Consider the following 20131-nt stretch of genomic DNA (forward strand, 5'->3'; position numbering starts at 1 on the left):
CGACGCGTCGCTGAAGTAACTCGGCTTTCGAGCGATTTGATATCGCTCATATGGCGATAATCTATAAGCATGTTCTTTACATAAACGTGAGTGAAATGTAGTTCAGGGGTAAAGCAATACGGTGTGACGCGCCCTCGACAGAAAGATAACAGTGACGCTTCTTGAGATAGATTTTGTTTATTGCTGAAATCTATATCGGGTGCGGTGCAAGTGTCACTCAAGCGGCAAGGTCGCTTTGTAGAGTGCTCGAGAAAAGAAAGATATAAATTACAATTTCAGTTCTATGCACTCGTTAAAGCGTCTGCTAACGCAAAATAAACTCGCGCGTTGGTCTTACGCAAAGCTCGTCAGTTTACATTGGTGAACAACTGTGAATCATTTGGTTTAAACATGATTATTTTGCTTGTTGTCGAGCCTTGTCGCATGCAGAGAATTTCCGCAATTTATTTTGTCGTAAAATACGACAACGTTTTCAAGAAAATATGTAAAAGCACTCACAATTGGTTTAAGAGTTTGAGAAATTTTAAAAGAATCTATAGCGGCAATTTGCAACGGAGAGACAGAAATTCCCGCAGTCGAAATGGGCGCTAATTAAACTTCAACTGCTAATTATATTTTTGCCCCGACTGTAATTATTCACTATTTCGGACCGTTATATAAAAATAAGAATATTTCATATGCTCGATGAACACGAGATGATTATTTTGACGGCTGCACGATGAGAAAAAGGGCGATTTTCGCGAAACAAGCAAGAAATCACTAGCGCGGAATACTATTCTTCGTGTCTGCGAGGGTGGAAAAATGACTGAAAATATATTATACACGTCGCTTTACGTTTTGCGATTTTTATATTACATTTGTTCGCACAAGATTTCAACCTGATAGATGGAAGTGCTCCAGTGGTGAGATACGTCCGGACGTATGTCCATTAAATTATTCAACGACCTTAAGTGCATGTTGGTAATGTAAGTAACTTTTTTCTTCGACAAAAGGAAAAGATGAAATTTAACGAGTCTCAATGGAGCATCATCGTTTTATCGCTTTTCTATACTACAGTTTCAAACTGAAATGAAAAAAACGACAATTTTAATGGCGCTATTTTTAAACTCCGTGAACTAAAAATGGAATTTTTTACAAATGCTTCACCATCAGTTTATAATAGAAAACTTATATGACCGATTTCATTTTAAATTATAATTAGTTTTTAGATTTAATAAATTGTTTCAATGTTTTTAAAAGTTGAAATCAGGCTTTGACTTTTTCGCACTATATTTATATATATTTGTCGTAGATATATTTATTGTAAGAAGTGTGTACAACAGATAGATCTCTTGATTATTTCCATGAAATAATATCACACGTAAATCTTTAATTTTAATATGTAACTAATATATAAATTTTTTAATTCAATATTTAACGTGCAGACATTTTTATAACGATGAGGTATTCAGCATTTTTGAATATTGCGACATACCTACTAATCTGACCGCACTTTAATCTAGCCATGTTCACGTTCGAGCCGTTAATCTCGAAAATGGAATCCCGGATTAAGGCTATAGGAAGCACGACAGCAGTTATATACGTCATTACGCAGGCGGGCAATCATCACGTACGCGTGCTTTAACCCTGACACACATGGCTCACGCAGGAAACGCAGCTTTGTCCTGGAAAAGTTAGATTTAGACTTCAGTGACTCGCCGAGTATGCTGGTATTTGTTTAATTAACCCGGATGCGAATCCGCAAATAATCTCGAATCTCCGAATGATGTCGAGGAAAATAAATCGATTCAATCGCCGGTTCTCGTCGCTTTGTTTTGACTTGATAAACAATTAAATTATATCACTGACAGAGATTCAGAGATTTTTTTTTTAAACTTGACCCAAATATTTCAGATTTATATAATATTTTGTAACGTATTTGATTAAATTAGACAAACATTTTTTTTGTCATCGGGTTTTAATTTTGTTATAGCTTTTCCAATGCGTCACGTTACCACGTTTTTTGTGCGATTGCGGTGACGTACGACACCGACTGCGGTGACATATCGATTGATTTGATATCTGCCAGCCGATTTATGATCCATTAAAATTCGATGAGGCTTTCCACCGCACAGAGATTGCTACGATACGACGTTTGATGCAATAAAGTTACATCTCCATATGATGCGTTGCGGTGAAATGCAATTCCGTTCAGTGAAAGCTCGTAAAAGCCCGGAAAACAGCTCGAGAAATGGTCGCGCTCTTTATCGCCGATGCGTTAAGATCGTTCTTCATTTACGGTTAAATTCTCTTTCAGGGACCGATAATAAAGTTTTCCACTAACACTTACTTTTCACGGGTTTTTCTTTCGCGGCAACTTTTCGACATCTCATCTCGTGCGAGAGATATCGGCCAAGGCCGTCGAACTTGTAGAAAGTTCTCGAATCCTTGCGACTTTCTTGAATGTCGTGATCTCCGAAAAATTAAAGTGTTATTACACTTCTTATAGCCGACAAGTTATCTCCAAGTTTCTCTCTTCCGGCTTTTAAATAATATAATTAATTTTCTCGCGAGAATTAAGCTTTTGATATTGTTTTGTCATGAAGAAAGATTTACGGATTTTTAGTGTTGAAAAGATTAATCGGGAAATAATACGTCCAAAAAAGAGAGAAAATGCTTCTATTTACTTTTATTATTGATTAAAATAATTTGTGCGATTGATAATTTATATCAAAATAATCTATATTTCTTTTATTTGTTCGAAGCAAACGACACGCTATTGATTCGTAATAATCGTATATAACGCGTGCAATGTACGTAATGCATTTACCTGTACAAGTACTTTTTCCTTGAAAGTGTGGTGAGGTAATCCCTGCTAAGCTTTTACGTGCTACGCAAGTTTGAAATCAGCCTGCAGCTAATTCGTGTCTAATTCAGACGCGAGTGTTGTCGAGTACTTCGCACGGTATTCACTTTGCCTGCTCAACTCCTTGTACTAAGCCCAATTTACATAGGCGAAGCTTATGTTACTAAAGTGCGCGATGCCAACGAATTTGCCTGCACTGTGTCAGTTAACAGAGAAAATTACGGCTGCAATCTACGTACTGAAACAAGACAATCAGGAACAAGTATTGCTAAACAATAACTTCTAACATAGACTACTTTCACTGTTGCGGATATGGGTACGAATCGGCGCGACACTTCCACGTGGCCCTCTCCTGGATTTTCAAGGTCCAAGGGGAAGATCCGGACACCGCCGCAACTGCGGTGCTCTTCGCGTTCCAAACCCTATCTCCCTGCTAGAGGTTTCCAGGGAACTCGAACGCTTATACAGAAAAGAAAACTCTTCCCGGATCTCCCGACGGCGTCTCCAGGTCATTTTGGTTTACCCCGACGAACACTCTTACGAGGGCCCGAATTGTATGCGGTTCCGCTGCCGGATTCCGGAATAGGAACCGGATTCCCTTTCGCCCGACGGGCGGACTACTTTCACTGTTTCACGCTATTTTTATTTACGTTAAAAAAATTAGATATTAAAACAAAGTAAGCAAACTTTCCTCGGGCTACGGAATACAAGTAGTGCGATACTATATTATGTACATAGAAGATTAGATCGTGGCTTCACGGAATCAACGAAAATAGGTCATCGACCCAAAGATTTGCTTATTGAACAGCGGGATTGCGTGCAACCGTACACCTCGCAAAGGATTTTTCTCAGGAGAAGGGGAAAAGCGAGGGAACTATATTGAGGGTAATGATCTCCCAGCCTTCACCCGATTTTCATCCCCTCAAAAGAGAGAGAAACGCCAATTCCTTTTGGCGCGTGTTAGATCGCGTGGTCATAAATCGAATTCCAGGTAGTATTTAATAATATGAAGAATTTCCGTATCTTCTATATTACGCGTTCGTAAACGCATAGCGGAAATACCTGCGATAACTAAATTTGTTACGTATCTTGTTACACAACTACGCAGCTTCTCCCGCCGTCGATTTAAATTCTATCTTCCGTCAAATGTAGAATACATATCGAGTGCGCGTCTACGCGGATCCACGCGAAACTTCGCCGCCAAAGTTATCTCCGATACTTGGCTGCGATGTTTGTTAGACTTTACTATCGTCGAGTTCGAAGCAGAGGTTGAGCGTGTTTTTAAGCCCGTTATCCGTACCACAACGTTCCATTATAATGCCTCAGACACCTCGTTCGAGCAGCGACTCAGCAACCAATTAGACCCCGCTCCGAGAGTGGAGCGCGGTTAAAACTTTACCGCGACTCAAGATGAGCATCTTGAAGCGAGTAAGAAGATCCGGTTATCTCGAAAGAGAGCAATCTCGAGAGGAGACTGCATCGAGCTCAATATCCACCCTTTGATGTCAGTCGATGTAAAGTGAGCGATGCACGTGGGAATGTTGAATTTTTCCGATCTCGCTGTTCTCACTTTAATTCTCCGTATGCCTAATTAATATTTCGCATACGCGAACAGTGTAAATTATGAGAGGACAAAGTGCGAAGTAATAATTTATCGTCTCCACGTCACGCTTCATCGCGCGGCATGGATAAGTTTCTACCAGCGCGCATAACAAATTCGATATGTGTGTAAATATTTACGAAACATACTGGCTGTTGATGCAGGCGTCATCGGATAATGCGATACGCCGCGGATCCGAGCGCACCGGTGTAAATGCGTCGTTCGGTCGAGCCAGCGGCCGTCGTGTTCGCCGTGCACTCGCGTGAATTTCGTTTCTCGCAGATCAGGTTTAATTCTCCGCGGAATAATCGCAGCAAATGCTAAACGACGGCGCATCCGCTGGCGAATTTAATATGCACTCGCGGTGCCCGATGCTTGAATTTCAATTAGCTCCGACAAGAACAACGCTCGTCGGAACAACGCAGTGCGTGAACGCAAGCGCGACGCCCACACAGGTGGGTCGACAACCTCCCGCAGGCTACCGGTGCGCCGGGATGTACTCTGCGACCTACGGCAGCAGCAGCAAATACAGGTCATGTTATTCAGGTCAACGGGCATCGTCCTTGCTGCGCTCCCCTTCCTTTTCTTCCGTCCTGCTTCGCTGCCTCCCTTCGCCAACCCTCTTACCCTTCCTTCCAGTCAGCTTACGTGCCTGACTGCCTGCCTCTCACTTCCTGACTTGTTGCCTGCTTTTTCTTGGTGTATTCCCACGGGCCCGTAGTTATCTTCACCCAGCGCACCACCGTGTTGCGCCGTTCGGCTCGAGATACACTCGTTATACACCGCGTATATACCCGGTCGCGTTTCTATTTCCGGGTGGAGAGATACAGCGCCGGTCAAAAGTTTCAGACAATTTCTTTGGAATTGCTCCAATTATTATAATAGAAACGAGTACAAGAGTTGTTCTGTTTATATTGCGTGCTTAGCTCTAAGCGGATTAAGCAGTTCAGCGTAAGATTGCTAATCTCTACGTATTACAGTTGTCAAGTGGCTTATTACATCTTTGTGTTACTTGTAAAGTTATTCAAGAATAAAATACAAATATATGCAATATTGAATGAAATATAAATATAATATATAAATTTTAATAAATTCTAAATGAAGTAAAATTTTCCGTTAATTTCGTCTTATTAATTATACATACATTTATGCGATATTATGCTGAAAATAACTTTATAACGAACATTGAATTTTTTAAATAAATTTCTTTCATCTCATGACCTACGTACGTGTCAATGGCATGAAAATTTAATGATATTCATTGTTCTTGCTGAGTAGCGATTTATTTTTATATAAAAATTACCATAGGAATAATTTTTATACAGACTAAATAACGCTCGAAACTATCATTTGCACGAAGAACACAAGTCTTTTGATTATAACACAGTGAGCTGTAATTTAATTACAATGATTTTCTTTGCATTTTTGTATCGTTAAAATGCTTTATAAAACATTATGTGGAAATACTTTGCGATGATACCAGATAATAAAAAACGCAAATGTGTGACAGGTGTCGCCTGATTTTTTAGGTCACGGCTGTGTGTGATATTGTTTCGTTAATAGGTTTTCATCGATTCGATTATACGGGCGACTAGCTGTACGGCTGAATGAGACGTAGACTTTCGATACTTTTACTTCTTATCGTATCTTAGATAAGAAGTTGAAACTATACCAAGTCTTGTGTAACGTCATGCGGCGTGACTAATCTTGTTAAAACACAAGTTATAAAACATTATTTGTTTTATGAAAAAAAAAAAAAAAATGAGTTATGCGATCTTTTATATTGTATTTAGCCACTTTAGAATTTTTTTCCAATAGTTTGAAATAATGAGCTAAATTTTTTTTAACGAAATACATTTTAATTATCAAATATTGTTCAATCAAAAAATGTAGAAAAATAAAGCATTCATTCTTTTTTAATCATTAAATTAATAATGCGATAAATTTTGCGATGTATTATTATTGCATGTAAACATAGAAATACATACTTATGCGAACATATGCAATGTCGTATCAGCGAAATGTGACTTCTCGTAAGAATATATAAACTTTTTAAATTTTTATGCCGTACAGATGATATGAGTTTTCTGTTTTATACAATACTACATTCTTTTTAACACTAGAAGCAAAAGCTTTTAAACTATACAACTGCGTTCAAAGCTCGTAATCGTAAGAAGCACAGAGTATAACACATTTACAGTGTACACATTTACAGATATAGCGAGTTTTATCCCAATATTAAATATATCCGAGGCGATTAGCGACGTTGTAAAAGGGTGTTTAGTGAGCACATAAAAGTGGTAAAATATTGTCATCTAGATGAGATAATAATAATAGCTTGACCCAACGTATCATAGCCGTGAGAATTTGTTAAGTTGGTGATTAGATTTCGTTAATGGCTCGTGTCGAATTTCGATTCTGCGAGGTGACCTACTTCTCAACATGTGAAGAGTGTTTTCTGCTAAAAAAGGCACTCATTTTCTTCAGAGGTTGTTGCCAAACTCTCGTGAAAGCTCTTGGAAAGACTAATATATTAAATAATCCCCCTAATATATCCAGTGATCAGACAATGGTATTGTTTCATGTCATAAATCGTTGATTATTGATTTAGAGAACAAGAGAGAATTTAGAAAATTGCAAATTATTTTACTCGAATAAAATCGATATATATATATTTATTTATTTTATTGTTCATAAAAAGACTTGTTATATTAGTAGAAATTTCAGTTTTAAAATTTTATTTTGTAGGTGCATTTTTATTTCATCAAATTTGTTACTATAAATAAATAACTCTCAAAAATTGTTGCGTCGATAAATTCGTATAATTTTTAAATAAAAATATAAATGATGACGTATTAACAATGATTAAAATTAATGTTCCGCGAAATTTTCAACAACAATGCGTTCAATTAAGCATTAAGCGGTACTTCTACATGACTATAAGTGGAAATTCGATAGATCGATTTACTCTTGACATATACATATACATATATATATATAGCAGCGTATTCTCTGCATAAAACATCACAAACTATGAGAGAGTCATTGGGTTATTCGGAAGATATGACGTGCATATACGGATGTTTCGGCTATAAGTTTTACTACATGTAAATTTTGTTATTTTTGCATAAACATCAATGAAACATGATAAATAAAAAAGTTTATAATGAATAAGGATTCATAAAAAATGTGAAACTCGGTAATCGATAATGTTTGAACTTGATGTTATTTCATATTCATTATAAGCGATATGGTTATAGGACTATCTATTATTGAGAGCATGACGTAATATTTTATAAATATGTCTTGTAGGTTGGATCACTAAATTAATAATGAAACAATATCTCACACACGTCTTTAAGTAAACTTTTTTCTATGGAGGGTGGAAAATTTCGCTGCGGATACTTGTAAAAGTATTCGAATCAGGAACGTTTCTTTTCAATCCAGTTTCATTACGTATGCGACAAATTACACTCGTCGTGCTTCAAATCCATTAACGTGGTTATTCATTAGCGTAGGTTTGATTGTAAGATATATAGGTGTGCGCACGTGTCCGGACAGCGGAACATAAGAATGTAGGTAGCTTAACGAGATTTAGCCCGACCTAGACATGGGGGGCAGTAATTACGTGATTAGCCGAACAACGTACGTAACTTGAGCATTTCCACCACTGTGGATGTGCATTGAAGTTAAATAATTAAACGTGTTTCGTTGCGAATGTCTCCTGCTTCTCTCTGTTCTGCCGCCATCGGATTGTAATGTCATCAATTTTTACAGAGGTTACGCGAAACGTGCTATTATCATTACCGCGCTCTTCAAATACATCGTCAAAGACACGTGCGTGGCATCAACCGCAGATTATAACCGCAGATGTCTCCATTTTTAGACGGCAGCATTGATGACGTCGAAAGTAGTGAGTTCAGTTTCTACCTGTTTAAGTTTGTACGTTGATGAACGCGATGCAATAATGTATTTTGATTTTATCTCGCTTCTGGTAAAAGCATTAATGCAATTTCTCAACTTTTAACACAGAGCATGCTTCTCGGTCGTGGCATCAAAAGGCACGGCGATATCTCGATAGTAAATACATAAAAGTAGCGATGTCTAACTATATTTATGGGCCCTTTTCTTTGCGGGAAATTTTGCGGCATAACTTTTTACAAAATGCAGACAAAGGCTTTTGTGCAATCTTCTTTTCAATTCTTTTGCTGTTCTCTTGAGACACTGTTCATTTGATTAATTTCGATGCTTTTAATATTGCGGACCATGTTTAAATAATGACAGACTATTGAGAATTGCGTTTTTCGAAGAAAAATATCAATGGTAGCGATTGTTGCGTTTAGAAATTATTAAATAATTCAGCTGCAATTGATCGATCAGAGCTGACGACGAGTTTAATAGAAAATCTGGTTAGATGTACAATGTAGATAGATACGCGCGATATAGATATTTCTATGACGCCATTGTTAACAAGAGCAAACTACGTACTTCTTGAACGCAAAATTGTTGCATAGTTTGCCTAGTTTACCTAGTTTTAGGTCTTGGTAAAAGAACACCCACGCATTCTTCGGCTGCAAATTCCAGCGGAAGGTATTTTGTGGTGCAATATTAAATTAACGCAGCATCTTTTCGAAAAGTTTGAAATATTGGATTCTTTCAAACTAAAATATAAATTAGTCTCATTCTATGTATATTAATTTATAAAAAAATAACTTTAAAAATACTTTTTTTTATAAGTTGATTGTTTTTTTCTTTAGATAATAAATGATTATACTTAGCTAAATATAAATAAACATTATTAAACATGTTTCTCAAAAGGCTTAATTAAGATAATAATTAAATTTATAATATTAGTTAAATGTAATTACACAGTAAATATTTATTGACAATATATATATTTGTCATTAAATGTTCTATTCTTGGTAATTAAGCAACTATCAAGCATTGGGAAACAATCAGAATAGTAAATGCTGGTCGATTAAGAACGCCTACGTGGAATTCCGGTGTGCTTTAATCACGTTGTACTACTGGAAAGTACGTTTAACACCGCAAGAAATGCTCGCACTGCATAAATTAGCTGCATTCTGCCACGCAAACGTGTTGACTTGGGATCTGTGGTTTAGAGGTCTTACACCAAACAATTGGCGCAATATTCCCTGGGAAAGAGTCGCCGGCTTTCTCCTTGCGGTTTATACCGTTTTGTATAAAATTCACCGTACAACTCGCCATATGTAAAACCAGATCTCTGAGGTGGTTTTAATTTTGGATTCAACTCGGTTAGTTTTGGATGAGCACGGCAGAGCAAAAGTTTTCTCAATTTTCTATCGTTGAGTGAAGCAATTGTCGGCAAGACAACAGTGCTTCGAAAATAGAGTTTTGAGTGTGCGAAACTATTGAGCATTTCAATGAGCTAATTTCCACCGCGAAATGTTTGTATTCTCATCGATTTTTGCAATTTTAAAATAATCCTGAAACTTTGTAAGAACGGCATTTGCGCAAAAATAATGAGCATAACATTTGTCACGAATTATATTTGACTTGCGAATATATCAGCAATATATATATTTATAAAAGACTGACGAGAGTTTTGTTAATTTGATGAGAAAACTTGTGACATTTAATTTAATTCAACTTGCGATATTTAATTACTTCTTATTAAATACATGTTCTGCCAAGAATTGTTCATGTTTCGGTATAGTTTGAGTTTATACAAATATTTAAAGTATCCCAGTGTTATATTAATTAATTCAAGATACCCCACCCTTGAAACTTTGTTATATAATTATTAATTATATATATTACGTAGCATCATTATTCGTTAGACAATATACATTCAAACTTTTCTCGATTATCTTCAATTTTCTGACCAGAAATATTCTGGTAGCAAAGCCTCTCTTTAAACTCGTCATTATTATCAAATTTTTGTTCAGTTGTTCTAACCGCTATTAACGAATACGATGCACTGTTTAATAGTGGGATTTATCTCTTGAAATTCTATTGCTCGTAATATCATTTTCGTAAGCAAACTTTCAAATTCTATTTCGCAATTCGTGATTTCTGCTGGTGGTAATGTTCGAATCATTTTATCTTATGAGCGTGAAGTTTACGGGCACAGACGTAATCGAGTTAAAAGCGAATTTATGTTTTACGAATCCGCATTTCACTAGTTTGTAGGATATCCAGCGATGAACATCGTTTGAACTTTGATAGATTACCTTCAAATTCCGGTTTCAATTTCTTGTCTTTCCGTTTTTATTTGCTTCATTAGTTAAGCTCTCCTGACATTTAATTATGTCTATACATTGTACGCTTTTTACGTTTGAAAATGTTACTTGGATTATTTGTAAACCTACACTTACCAGAATTAAAATTCTATATGCATTTAAATACGATATATATTTCTGCTTATGTTACATTTCATGTTGAAAATTTTTGGATTTTTAAATAATAATAATTAAATTATTGACTAATTAAAACATATTATTACGATAAGTTGCGGAATTATTACTTTTGAAATACATTTATGGGAATATAAATCGCAGTACATGATGAAAATTTTCAACGCATTCTACAACTTTTCAGCCTGATGCAATGAAATCCTGTTAGAATTCGTGTGCTCAGTGAAATACGCGATCCGATTCGTACACACACACCGGCATATATAGAATATTCAAATCGATCGGAAACCTCATTACTCGAGTACACGTAATGGAAATATCTGCTCTATTCGAATAAATTCAAGTGGTGTCGATGAAGGTCCGATAACACCAAGAAAAAGCAGGCAAATGACGCATAATGCAAGGTTAAACAGTGCCATAGTTCTGGCATTTATTAGCGTAACGAGGTTGACCTTGGTTAGCGAAATCACATTGAATGAATCGATAGCTACGATGCTCTTCTATTAATGATTTCACCCCGGCCTCGGCTCGTACGTTCATTGTTAGGCAGCCTTCACAATATTTAATCTTCCACTTCGTCGAACTATTTTAATGTTCGGCACGCATACACGACGCAAGCTTTGTCGGTCAACATATTTTGTGCAAAGATGCGAAAATTATACTAAATTTAATTTCAATTAATTTCCTTAGAGTGCAAACTTGTGTTCCACGTTTTACTTGCACGATCCAAAACAATGGAGAGCGTATTGAAGCAAGCACTACCGTACGTACGGAAGTTGAGAATCTCAGGCTTCCCCTTGATTAGAAAAACAACAAATGCGAAATCCTTAATTTCAATTTGAAAACTTTTACACCTCTGCACTTTCGTTGTATACACGTTTATCCTCACTTAACTTAATTCGTTTGGTTAGATTACTTGTTTGCGAACCGTGGTATAAGATCAGGTGGGTGATGCTGAGGAAAATTGGAGGAGGATGAGTATGCCAAAAGAAACACCTGCACTGCGTCTATCCGCTATCACGTTATGCAATCTGCCGCATTTATTTCCGCCGCTGTTCTATCGCAAGAACTTTATGTTCCCGTACGCGAATATTTTTCTTATCTTTGTGTGACGTAAGGCGAATAATAAGCTTCCTTATGTAGCGACGAATCACGCAATCAATAGCTCAATGCTGATTGAAAATAGTGAGATTGATCACTTCTGTCGCGGTAGGCGCCGTTTTAATTGACGTATCGCGGCTATAAGTGCCCTCTCTTTTTTCTTCTCTCACGTGCGCAAGAGACTAAAAGTTAGAAACATCTATGACATTTAATATAAAAGAGAAAATTACTTGATAGATGATGTTATGATGAACAAAAGTCTAATTTAATGCGCGATTGTAGTAAGTGATAATGTGTGATTTAAAGTTATCCATCGCGCGAGAATTTTTCCACGAAAAGTGATGCGGACTTTTAAGGTCTCTATAAACTTTTCCGCAACTTAAATAACGGATCCTCATATTTGAAAGCTCACTCCGAGCGTCAGTTTACTCACGCCCTCATTTCGGTTTTCGTCTCGGTTTTTAAATTTAATTTCGCCGATTCGGTTTCCCTGTTGCAAGAATTTCCGTCTTATAACTTAGGCAGAAGTTTGCGAGTTTTCGAAACCTCTCGCTAAGCGATCGTGCAATTAAGTTACAAGTTGCAAAGTCCTTTTGTGAGTTGGTGTGATAGAACGTAAAATGGCAGTTAGTAAGCGACCTACGAAGCATTGGAACTTATAGGTTCATACCAAAACCGGCATGTTTTAATCGCCATAATTGTTCCACGAAGTTCGCTAGATAAACTCCCTCGTCTTCCTGCAGCAGACAATAGGATCGCAAACTTTCTAAAGAGAGTTGGCGCTTGACTAAAGTCACGTATTTCAAATTTCGATGACGCCGATTATATTGAATCAAACTACGTAAGCGTGGAAAAATGGCGAGCAAAAGAGAGAGAGAAAAAGAGATAAAGGAAGAGAGAGAGAATAATGCTTTTATGTTACAAACGTAAATAAAAATAGAAATAAAAATAAAAAAATTTTATTCTTATAAGCTAATGTGACGAAGATAAATATTTTTTCTATTTTAACTATTTAATTTATAGTTACATTTATAGTTACATCATTATTGTTTAGTATTATTAAAAAATATAAACTGTAGTCTTTTCATCAGTTTTATTATAATGGTCGCACCAATGTAATAGAAACGATGCGAAAGGAAGCGTAGGTGGTGCATAATACGCGAGCAAATTAACCAGCATTAATAACCATCAAGGTCTGTGAAAAAAAAAAAAAATTATAAAAAGAAGAATATTCACATAGGGATAAAGTATACAATTCACAATAGAAAACAATTATTTCTTGCGTACGTGGGTGTATATGGACATCAATTTCATTTAAGGACTGTTATTTTATGATTCATTTTGCATGAGTATGATTTATTGGATAATACGCATTACATATAGCGCCACTGTTATAGCCGCTTGTATTTACTGCGAATGTTTTCTCTTTGTTTCCGCGGTATCAACTAGGATTATGTATTATAGGATTATTTCTTTTAATGCCGTTTTAAATGTGTTAAACCGATTTTCATTGATATCCCGTGTTACAGAGCGATTTTCGTTACTGAAATCAGCCTGAAGGATTATAATTAGCAATCGCCCTCAACTCTGTTCTCTCTCTACTTTCAACCATTGCGCTGGATGCGTTCCAAATGAAGCTTACGCGAGTCCGCATGCCGCCGTCTGTGTTTACCGATGCTTTTTGCGACCATGATTTTCCAACGATGTTATCGTGAGAGGAATTACCCTCTGCAGTAACGAAATAATTATATTTAACTGTCTGAAATACGGTTGACCCGTCTAATTTCCTCACTTTACTCTGACATCTCGAATTATTTTCATCGCGTTACTTAAAAGTGATATACTTGTGAGTCGAAAAATATCATGTGAATTAAATTTAACAAAAATCAACGGAAACTCTCTTTTTCGCGATTTTGCTTTTCGTGACTTTTTTTTACTAACATTGCTGTAAAAAACAGCGTCGAACTATTGCGACCATTTGATTCGTTTAAGGTCATTTTTTTGCAAGTGATTTTTATCAAACCAAACACGGAAAAAATAATGGAAAAAATTATATTATATCGAGAGAAACGAGGAAAAATTAATTTCTGTGTATATGATTTTTCACGTACGACGTACTGTCATGGGAAAACGATATGATGAGATAAAGGGATTTGCAGTGGGATCTGTGCCGGATCGCTGAGTAATCACGAATCGATAGCAACGCGGACGCTCCTTCGCGACAGCAAATACCAATGCGACGCTGAAAAGTGTTACGAGCGTTCCGATATGTGCCGGATAACTCTTCCGCCGGATGAGAAATTTAATTCTCCCTTAATTCATCCGATGGCGTGCAACTCGGACGGCCGGAATAATCTCCCATTACGTGATTAATTGGCAGAGCGCTCTGCAAGAGTGACATGCCTCGCGGCATCCACACAAATCCGTAAAAAAAAAAAAAATATTCTCAATCGTGGGATTGGTCGCGAAGAAGGACCTTTGTTCCACAATATAATCGGCGGTGACATGGTCGAGGCTGACAATAAAAGCTGCTGCTAAATCCGCGAATGTCTTGCGGCTATTGTTCGTTGGTTGTGCGTCGATCAACTCAGCTCAACGAGCTTTTTTATGTCCGACCGTCTTTACGAGCGCACCGAATTTCGCCGTGTAGACTGCACGTGCTTTTCGTCCACGAAGATTGTGTACTGTCGTCACGATCGCAGTGTCATACAACGTGATTCATCACCTTTCATGAACTTTATAACGCCATGAACGGTTATTTGCGATATTTCGCAATGAATAATGTTCTGCAAGTCTATTGCGCTTAAATTGTGAAAGAAGACAATCGCATCGCATTTGTCGCTATTTAGTTCATTCGTATAGCAACTAAATCAATCACGCACCATGTATTTATAGTTCGTAGTTTATGATTTTAGAATATCTATGACCAAAGTAGACTATGGAAGGAGTTATTATCGGAGGTAGTTTTTACCATTTCCGCTTATGGCCCCAAGTTAGACATTTGTGCATACTCTTAACGCTAATAGTTTCTACTTTTTGCAGTACGAATGGAGAGAGCAAACTGCTCGACAAATAAGTAATCGCGTCATTATTAGTGTTAACATAGCACGCTCCAAATACACGGCGCTATTTATGGACTCAAAGTTGAACGCGCTATATACACCACTATATTATGCTTAACTTTAAACCTTTGTCATCTGCGCACCGGCTGTATCATGAGCCACACGCATGCTTGGAAATAAAAAGTACGTACAAAAATTTTTTTGCTTAACACAGCTTTAAGTTTGCGATTCAATTTACACGTCATAATTTATTTATTCATTGTTGCCGATTTATTTAGTTTAAAAATAGTTTCGAAATTTTTTGTTTAAGAGCTAGCATAAAAATTGGAAATCTCTTCTGCGGATAAATAAAAATTGATGCATTAAATGTGTCCAGATGCGATACTCAACATCAGCCTTTTGCTCTTAAATCCCCTGGAATAACAAAGGTAAAGTGGGCGTAGCGAGGCAAAGAGCGAGAAAGCTCCTTTACACACTCGATCTCCTGAGGTTTTCCCGACGGACAATAAAATAGCAGAGTATAACTCCGAAGCACGCGATTAAATAGCGTTCCACGATTGGGAATGAACGATCGAAACCCGGAAAACGATGCACGTGTAGAGTCGCGCGGTAGTGCCGCGCCACGTGAATGGTACGATGTGCAATCTAAAGCCTGCACTGCATGCCAAAAATAGAATCTGGGTTTATAGTGGAGCAATATCCTCTTTATAAGTATTGAACGAAGGTACTGTCAACCGTCGGAAATGCTCGGACGGCACGATAGAGGAAATTTTGTGTAAAGGACGGCGCTCTTAAGCTCCGAGAAATTTTTCCGCTTTCAACTAGTTTGTCGCGTTGGAGATGAACGTCGCGTATTGTTTCAACGGTGCGACGGCGGTAAAAGTTTCCGGACGTACGATGAAATTCCGCGTTACTGTGGCAGATAACTTCTAACGCGAGAAACTGTTCAGTGGAGTTATTATCACGCCTTTCGAGCACACTCGCCATCGCGCGGCCGCCATTCTCAATTTTGAAACCGAGAAAATTCTAATTGTACCGAGAATTAATCTGCAGACTGAAATTCCCGTTTAACTTCCATAATGGTGTTCGAACCGTTCCGCAAAACGCCCGGAAACTTGAAGAGAATTGTATCGCACGAAACGTTTTCGCCGTTTATAAAAGCATGGATATCGGAGGCCGCAGAGTTGGGATGAGGGTGGATTTCATCTGTCGATTCGAAAATTTATATCGTTGAGAGATTAAATAGTGCAGACGACTGCTTTTTCTGTCAGAGCAGTTATTGTAGCTGATATAATGGAGATGTTATTGAGCTCCGCTAGTCCATATATTTTGATAGATAATTTGATGGATAATTTTTAGATCGGGCTTTTCAATATGAAAGAATGCAAGTAAACAAAGCGACGCTATAAATACGCGTTGCGCCAATTGATTTTTCATTTGTCGATTAACACACGCATGTACGCACGAAGAAATATAGACATACGCCTATTCCTTCATCGTTTTCTCGTTACTAATTTACGCGCAACAATGAGAGCAGTACATGAGTGGTTCCTTTCAATTATACAATACGAAGCGGCGTGGAGAAAGTCCCATTTATAGCGCATGTAACGTTTAATTTGGATATACTGGGTATACCGGCGCTTTCAGACGGAAATTCGCCGCTTTTATCCACACGGTGAATGTGGACTTAGCATTACAAAACGTAAAATAAATATTTCATAGTTTTGCATCGAAAGAACAACGTTGTGCTTACAAAGAATGCTTCGGCACTCGGCGGAATACACACGCCGCGTTATTCCATGTCGATTTTTCTTCAGTGGAAACACCGAGACGCTTGGTTATTCTTGTATTTACAGACAGACTTTGCGCGGAAAGAAAGCGCATGCAGGAGTATCGATTGGCGGTCGATCGGTGTACTTAAATGCGATACAGGGTTGTTCGAGGGATGGTCCGGGTTGATAAGTGGATGACGGCTGGTCTAGTCGAAGCGACGCGTCCTAAGTACGTCGTCATCGAGTTTGATTTGACGCCGTTCGTCTTTTTATACTTTTTTTTCTTCCACATATCTCGCGATGTTTCCCGTATGTCGATTAACGCGCACCCTCAACAACACTCTCTGTGCTTGTAGATCACTGCGTAGATCGCATCTTCCCATTTCGTCTACAAATGTCTCGCTCTTGCGGGAGATAAAGTCTTCAATTTCGTTTTTTTTTGCGTTTGTGGCGAAATCTACTAGATTCCGAATGATGACGCTTCTACAGTGCCTTGATGGAGATAAGATAATTTACAACAATTTACGCGCGCCGTGAGATAGAAACATCGAATATGGAACCGCGCGTTAATTATCAGGATATCTTCATTAATTAAGGTGTCTCTGGGAATCCTATAAGAAACTTAATCTTTTCCAGTTTACTATTGAACTGTATTTTGTCACTCTGTATCGAATTTGAATTAAAAGTTACCTATTGATATGATATTTTATTTAAATATAAATATAACGTAAATATAGATATAAAAAAACTAAATTTTTTGCTGCTTTAATTAAAAATTTTAACTATTTATCTGATAAAATATTATATAAAGTCTAATGTTTATTCTATTTAATATATAACGTATAATATAAAGTTCAAGCAAACACTATAAAACTGACAGATTCTCACAACTGCATTCTGCGTGTGTGAAAAGTTTCTTATGAGTTTTTCTGTTTTGTGCGGATAACAGAGTAATAGAAAATTTAATCCAACTTGGGAAATAAAGTTTTCAGCCTGTCGAATTAAGCGTCTTACCTAATGCACATGACATCTGGACCTAATTTCTTGTTCACTTTCAATATGTTCCGTTTTTTTTTTATTTGCTTTTTGTTTTGTCGATGCTTTGGGATAGAAATGATCGACGCAGTTTTTCACGTTATCGTCGTCGACGTACTTATATTGATCTTCCACTTTGGTGCTTTGCTCTCTACTAGGCGGATTTAATTTTCTAGTTTTTTTCTTTCCTTTTCTAAAATCGGATTTGATTTTTCAGCTTTAAAATGTGCGAATGACACAAATTTCTGAGGTCGCAAATACTTTCTCTTTTAGCTCCGTATAAGCCATCAATTTTGGATAGATAAATTTAGAAGGATTCAAATATTTGACGCATTTTGATGCTATTTTTAGCGATGTAAATTATATATGCAGATGCACGCATAAATTTAACTTGAAATATGCAAATATTGCGTCAAATTTGGGGCGATAAATTGCATATTGACAGTTACAGTTCGATAGTTACAGCGCTAGCACGTGCATGAAGAAAAATAATCGATCGCGGTAGATAAAATATATAAAGAAAAAAGAAATTGAAAAAATAATAGTGAACGTAAACTGGAAATAAAGTAATTCAAGAGAATGAAGGCGATAAACATAAGAGGGAAAACAGTTGGCATACAATACAGCTTTTCTAAGTAATCTAAATGATAAATAAGTTTTTCCCTACATTTTTTTATGTCCCACAGACGCCTGCCGTTGATATTAGATTGAATATTTTTACAAATGTTACCCTGATAGATCTCGAGGGAAATTTTTAAGGGTTAGGTCGAGTCAACGCAGATTCTCGCGCGAAAAACAGGCTTGAAGTATTCAGAATTGCGGAAATATTTCCCGCACATAGTGTTTGTAAATGTATATCATGAGTGGCTATCTGGCGTAAGTAAATCTACTTTGCTGTTGTGTCCTTTTGGTTTATTTCTTCTCTCTTATATATAAATGGGATCAAATGTCTAAATGTTTTATCGGCGAGCAGCTGCGCCGCGATTTTCTCGGTTTTTTTATTCGCTTCTGTTCATTCGCGTCAATTCGGACGGCCCTCGTCCATTGAGATTTATTCGAAAATAGGAATTAAAATCGTAAAGCATTTTCCGTCGCATATGCGCAGCTAGCAAGAGAACGAGAGAAAAAATGCGTATATTTGTGAAAATACAGCAACTGCGTGCTCTTTAGTATTGTTGGCCTCAGAATCCCTTCGGCACGTATTCCTTTAAACGCGTTTTCTAGGAGGCAATGGAAATTGCTTTCTCACATTTCCCTATTTTTCTCTTCCGACAATATGCCGACGGTATCGTCTCTCTGTGTTAAGTTAAAAGACACGGCAACAGTAATACAATTGCATCAGAAAAGTACATAAGGCGACTTTGAATAGAAATATAACAATGGCACCGTCTAATTACGACAAAAGGGATTAAAAGAAAAACTTCTTTTTTGTATTGATAATATTACTATTAAAATGTCGCATTAATTCTGCGATGATACATCGCGTTTAAAATATAAATGCAATGTTCTTTGCAAGCTTTTATCTCTTCAGAATTGCGTAAGAAGCATCTTATTGTGCTTATTTGTTGTTTATGCGACATACATTCAAATAACAGGAAAGGTAATGTTATGTTGAGTCATATTTGTCGTGAAAAACGAAACATACATCATTGCGCTGTCGTGCATTGAACTCCCCGCTTAAATAACACATTTTAGAAAGATCATATCTCCAGTTTCTTGAGAACTAGACTTTTCAGTAAATGCATATTGTACGCGATGTTTCTAACAAAAACCCCTAATTATTAAAGACATTTAATTATTCGTTTTCCGTCGCCTTTCTATTATCTATGATAAAATCACTTTGCGACGTGACTACTCAGATTGGCGTATGCAAATTTCGACGTGTCACGCGAGAGAGAAAGAGAGCGAACGTCTCACGTCGTCTTGTCGGAACCTATTCGAAGTGTGTGTCCTCGCGATGTGGGTGGCAGGTGGGTTACGTTATCGTGCGCCTCGATGCTAAGCGGAGCCTCCAACGAAATTCAATGCTATTGCTACCGGGAACGTGTGGGAACGGTGCACGGTTTACGTGCGTGTAATTGGCGAGACCCGCTACGGCCTAGATTAACAATGCATAATGCATACCTCTCTTCTTTAGCGCCGCCGCCAGCTCACTGTTCGTAATATGCAAGCGAGAGTAATTGCTATGACGAATCGATCCGTGTACTTCTCTACAGAGTCCTCAGGATGATTCTCGCCTTTTCGCCGAAAGAAACAGGAGTCCGCTCATAGCGTAGATTTTGATGAAGATAAAAAAATAGACCGGGCACGCACAAAAG

The 20131-nt window shown here is 37.3% G+C and overlaps 1 protein-coding gene and 1 long non-coding RNA gene across 2 annotated transcripts in view; one reads left to right on the plus strand and one right to left on the minus strand.

Annotated features, from left to right (window-relative positions):
- Positions 1-11393, plus strand: part of LOC136999093 (uncharacterized) — a 48424-nt gene extending 37031 nt beyond the window's left edge. The window contains exon 5 of the long non-coding RNA XR_010889507.1: positions 8223-11393. This is a non-coding gene — a long non-coding RNA (uncharacterized lncRNA). The remainder of the gene's footprint in view (positions 1-8222) is intronic.
- Positions 1-20131, minus strand: part of LOC105668820 (uncharacterized) — a 58026-nt gene that overhangs the window by 36610 nt on the left and 1285 nt on the right. The window lies entirely within an intron of this gene.

The sequence above is a fragment of the Linepithema humile genome, chromosome 3, assembly GCF_040581485.1.
Source record: "Linepithema humile isolate Giens D197 chromosome 3, Lhum_UNIL_v1.0, whole genome shotgun sequence".
NCBI lineage: Eukaryota > Metazoa > Arthropoda > Insecta > Hymenoptera > Formicidae > Linepithema > Linepithema humile.